This window comes from Hevea brasiliensis, chromosome 16, assembly GCF_030052815.1.
Source record: "Hevea brasiliensis isolate MT/VB/25A 57/8 chromosome 16, ASM3005281v1, whole genome shotgun sequence".
Taxonomy (NCBI): Eukaryota; Viridiplantae; Streptophyta; class Magnoliopsida; order Malpighiales; family Euphorbiaceae; genus Hevea; species Hevea brasiliensis.
Genome location: NC_079508.1, coordinates 44562390 through 44568389, shown reverse-complemented (window position 1 = coordinate 44568389; position 6000 = coordinate 44562390).

Below are 6000 nucleotides of genomic sequence, written 5' to 3'. Positions count from 1 at the left end.
TAATGATTGAGAGAATTAACACTATAAATAAGAGAATGATGAAAAAGGTTAATTGGCTTTTCCCATTGAAGAGAATGGCTTTCAGTCCATGGAGTCAGGCTGTCACTCATTGTAGAGAGGGGCTTTGCCAATTGCTGAGGATTTGGCTCTTCCCATTGATGAATGGCACTTGCCCATTACAATGGAGAGAGGCTTCGACTTAAAGCGGAGTAAGGACATAGAATTCAAGAGGAAGGGATTCTTGTCTGTTAGTGAGAGGGCTTTCGCCCATATAGTTGAAGACACCCTTTGTGGTGTAGTATTGTAATAGTAAATATATTGGGTTATGTCTAGAGGAGACTGAGAGGGACTAACTAATATATTTACTATGAGCAGTTTGATGTTGTATGGGTTCTCTTGGGTGTAATTGGGTTGATAGGTAGTATAGTTTAAGCTTGTAATTGATGATTTATTATTTATGATAGTGGAAGATGGCATGCCCATGGATGTAGCCCTATGTTGAGAGGGTAAAGCATGTAAATATTAGTATTTTGTATGTTTATTTTATTGCTTTACAGTTTACACGCTTCCAGGATGCACAACAAATTGGTATCAGGGCATGGGGATGATCTTGGTGAGTTTGGTTAAAGGTGGAGCAGTTACGACAAGTAGAAAATCGCACATGCAATAATGGTGGTGGTAGAGAGTTGAAATTGAGGCAGAGCTCTTGATGCAAAATCAATATGGTTGATGAAGTGAAGATTTTTTTAAGAACAAAGCAAGTTACACCCAAGATGAAGATTGAAGAATTGATGATTTGAAGGGTTCAAGCTCAAGCGTGGAGATTTTATGATTTGATGACACCCAAGAATTTGAGGTATGCAATGGTTGATGGATTTTGAGTCAAAGTAGTGATTGTTAAAATTATGACTCAAAATCCTAATGGAATTTGAAGAGATATATTTTTCTAATTTGAGTGGAAGAAATATTCCTCAATAGGATGGAGGAATATTTCCTATAATGAGTAGAACTCTTATTTTAGTGTTATTCCTAAATTGAGTGGGACTCCTAATTAGATAATGATTGAGAGAATTAACACTATAAATAGGAGAATGATGAAAAAGGTTATTTGGCTTTTCCCATTAAAGAGAATGGCTTTCAGTCCAATGAGTGAGGCTGTCACCCATTGTAGAGAGGGGCTTTGCCAATTGCTGAGGATTTGGCTCTGCCCATTGATGAGGGACACTTGCCCATTGCAGTGGAGAGAGGCTTCAACCTAAAGTGGACTAAGGACATAGAATTCAAGAGGAAGGGATTCTTGTCCGTTGGTGAAAGGGCTCTTGCCCATATAGTTGAAGACACCCTTTGTGGTGTAGTGTTATAATAGTAAATATATTGGGTTATGTCTAGAGGAGACTGAGAGGGACTAACTAGTATATTTACTATGAGCAGTTTGATTTTGTATGGGTTCTCTTGGGTGTAATTGGGTTGATAGGTAATATAGTTTGAGCTTGTAATTAATGATTTATTATTGATGATAGTGGAAGATGGCATGCCCATGGATATAGCCCTATGTTGAGAGGGTGAACCACGTAAATATTGGTATTTTGTATGTTTGTTTTATTTCTTTACAGTATACATGCTTCTAGGATGCACAACAAATTGGTATCAGAGCATGGGGATGATCTTAGTGAGTTTGGTTGAAGGTGGAGCTGTTACGACAAGTAGAAAATCGCACATGCAATAATTGTGGTGGTGGAGAGTTGAAATTGAGGCGGAGCTCTTGATGCAAAATCAAGATTGTTGATGAAGTGAAGATTTTTTGAAGAACAAAGAAAGTTACACCCAAGATGAACATTGAAGAATTGATGATTTGAATGGTTCAATCTCAAGCATGGAGATTTGATGATTTGATGACACCCAAGAATTTGAGGTATGCAATGGTTGATGGATTTTGAGTCAAAGTGGAGATTGTTAGAATTATGACTCAAAATCCTACTGGGATTTGGAGAGATATCTTTTTCTAATTTGAGTGGAAGAAATATTCCTCAATAGGATGGAGGAATATTTCCTATAATGAGTAGAACTCTTATTTTAGTGTTATTCCTAAATTGAGTGGGACTCCTAATTAGATAATGATTGAGAGAATTAACACTATAAATAGGAGAATGATGAAAAAGGTTAATTGGCTTTTCCCATTGAAGAGAATGGCTTTCAGTCCATGGAGTCAGGCTGTCACTCATTGTAGAGAGGGGCTTTGCCAATTGCTGAGGATTTGGCTCTTCCCATTGATGAATGGCACTTGCCCATTACAATGGAGAGAGGCTTCGACTTAAAGCGGAGTAAGGACATAGAATTCAAGAGGAAGGGATTCTTGTCTGTTAGTGAGAGGGCTCTTGCCCATATAGTTGAAGACACCCTTTGTGGTGTAGTATTGTAATAGTAAATATATTGGGTTATGTCTAGAGGAGACTGAGAGGGACTAACTAATATATTTACTATGAGCAGTTTAATGTTGTATGCATTCTCTTAGGTATAATTGGGTTGATGGGTAGTATAGTTTGAGCTTGTAATTGGTGATTTATTATTGATGATAGTAGAAGATGGCATGCCCATGGATGTAGCCCTATGTTGAGAAGGTGAACTACATAAATATTGGTGTTTTGTATGTTTATTTTATTTCTTTGCAGTTTACACGCTTTCGCGATGAACAACAGAATCTATAGTGAACTGGATCTGGAAAAGAATTTTCCAATAAAAAAATAACCCTATTTTCTTATGTTGAATCCATAACATGATCAAATACATAAGTTGAATCCATTTTCTTAGAGAGGCAGTTGTTCCAGGAACAATGATGCGGTGTCATCTTTCAAACATAAAGCATAGGTGAAGTGATCACCATTCATATAAACAAATTGTATTGCGCGTGCAAGGATGAGATAGTATTTGAGCAGAATCCTTGATATAGCAGTTGGCTTCAAGCAATCTTCATTCATGTCTTTCCATGCATTTTCACACATTTTTTTAATTTCTCCAATCGCCTTCTTGTTGGATTATTTATTTGTATCGGGTTGTAGATTAGCAATAATCAATTGTTAGGCTTATTGATAGATTAAATAATGATATCAAATAATAAGTTTAGAAATTGACTATCTAAATGGATTGGGTCATGTGATTAGACAAACCTGTAATGGGTCAAGCTGTCCATAAGCCCACTAAGGAAGAGGCTCCAACTCTCAATCCTATATATATATATATATTTATATATATATATATATATATATATATATATATATATATATATATATATATATATATATATATATATATATATATATATATATTCTAATAACCCCGTTTAATATCAGATAGAATTTGAAAGTTGTGGATATTGGGAGTTGTGAACCTACTCTTTCGCTTCTTTTTCTCTATTCTTGATTGTTTATAGAAAATCATGGATACAAGTGAATTTTCAAGTACACATATTCTCTAATCATGTAATTTATAATGATTTAATTTTTATATATAACAATTGGTATCAGAGCCTGGTTAGGGATTACATTTTTTTTTTGTTAATTTTGTTATTGTATGTTTGAATATTAGTCTTTCATGGTTTGATAAATAGTTTTTTTTTTACGTTATATATATATATATATATATATATATATATATATATATATATATATATATATATATATATATATATATATATATATATATATCTGTATGTTGGTTTTCGAAACAGTACATAATATATTCATATAGTGATTATGATTGAATTTTGCAGCCCATATGAAAACTCCACACTGTCACATGTAAGTAATTTAACAAAAGCCAAGAGCATAAAATATTTACAATTCTGTTTGGTTATGTGTTTATTAATTATAGTAATATTATGTGTTTATTAATAGTTATTGGTTTTGTTAGACTAATTATATTCAGGCATATTGAGAACATATTCATAAGTAGACACATTATTACTATGTTCATAATATAGTGTCCATGAAAATTCTAATTATGGTAAACACTTTTATGATTATAAGCTCACCTATCGTAGGACTAGTCATAAAATTATTTTGTTAGTTTGTTTAAAAATTTATTCCATGGATTTCAAGAGTTATTTGGATTATATTAATAGTGGATATACCCATCGATATAAATCTATTAATATAATATGTTATTGTTGGTTGTAATGTTATTTGTTTATTGCCTTAATATTTTTTAATACCCTATCGGTATAAAAGTGTTAAAGATGTTGGTTTATATATATATATATATATATATATATATATATATATATATATATATATATATATATATTGATGAGTTCAATGAGTTTTCTTGATTTTATTGTAATTCAGGACCTTTAGGCAGGATTATAATAAATAACAGTTTTGTTCATAATTGCTTTCTTAGCTAGATCTAAAAGAAAACTTTAGTTTTGTGATTATGTTACATACATAATTCACGTTTCCTGTGTTGTTTTATTTCAGCTGTTGTTTCTATGCAATTATCTGCTATGAAAACTCTTAATGGCTCCAATTTTAATGATTGGAAAGAGTCTCTAAGGATGTACCTAGCAATAGCCCAACTGGTTTTAGCCTTAAGGGTTGATGCACCTGCTGAACTTACTAATGAATCCACTATTGCAGAAAAGACTTATCATGAGAAGTGGCAAAATTCTAATAAGGCTTGCTTAATGGTGATGAAGTATACTATAGATAAGGCCACATGACAGGGTATTCCTGATAAGGAGACTGTTAAGGAATTTTTGCTGGTTGTTGCTGAAAAGTTTAAAAGTTCGACAAGGCTCAAAAGAGTTATTATCTTTCTTTGTTGGAGCACACCCAATATGATGGTGTTAGTGGTGTACAAGAATATATCATGACATTTATAAGTTATTTCAACAAGCTCAAGTCTTTTGATCTTGATTTGGGAGAGAGTCTTCTAGTTTGGCGCCTTCCTGAATCTCTTCCACCTCAATTCAAAATTCTCAAGATTTCTTACAACTCTCAACAAGGGGAGTGGACAGTTGATCAGTTGATAGCTATTGTATGCCAAGAAGAGGAATCTAAGAGGAAAGGGAATACTCCTTCTGTTAATTACGTTTTTCAAGGGTCTAGTAGCAAGACTAATGAGAAATTTCAGAAGGATAAGAAGCCTAAAGCTAAATTTGAGAACAAGAATGGTGGTAAGCATGATCATAATTTAACAGTTAAGAAGAAGCCCTTCAAAGGCAAGTGCAACTATTGCAAGAAGTTTGGCCATAAGTTAGAGGACTGTTTAAGCTTAAGAAGAAGCATGAGAAGGAAGGTAATAGTCCAGAACTTGACCCTCTAGCTCTAGTATGTTTTGAATCAAATGTTGTTGATGTTTCTTCAAATTCTTAGTGGTTCGATTTTGGTGCTACCATTCATGTTTCAAATTCCTTATAAGGGTTCAAAAACGTGAGGAAGCCAAGTGAAAAGGAGAATACTGTTTTAGGAGTAAATGGAGTTGTAGTAGTAGAACTCATAGGGATTGTTTCTTTGAATTTATCTTCTGGACATGTGTTGAAATTAAATGATATTGTTTTGTTCCTTCTTCAAGGGGAAATTTAATTTCCAGTTCTATTTTAGATAAGTGTGGTTTTGTGTTTCTTCAGGGTAATGGAAAAATTATTATTTATTTTAAATCTGATATTGTTGGTTCTATTGTTTTATGCAATGGTTTATATATGTTAGATTTAAATTCTGATCCTTTTCAATCTGTTGATGTTCTTATCAATGTTGTTATTAGGCACAAACATCAAAGAGTTAATGAGAACTCTTCAATATTATGGCATAGACGATTGGGTCACATTTTGAGGGAATTATTAGAAAGGATGGTTAAAGAAGGTGTCTTGCATAGTCTGGATTTCTTTGATTTTAATATGTAACACCCTAGGCAAATCCCACATCGGCAAAACACGGGAGAGATGCTGGGTTTATAAGTTGTTGGTTCATAACCCCTAGTGACGCGTTTTAAAACCGTGAGGGTTTC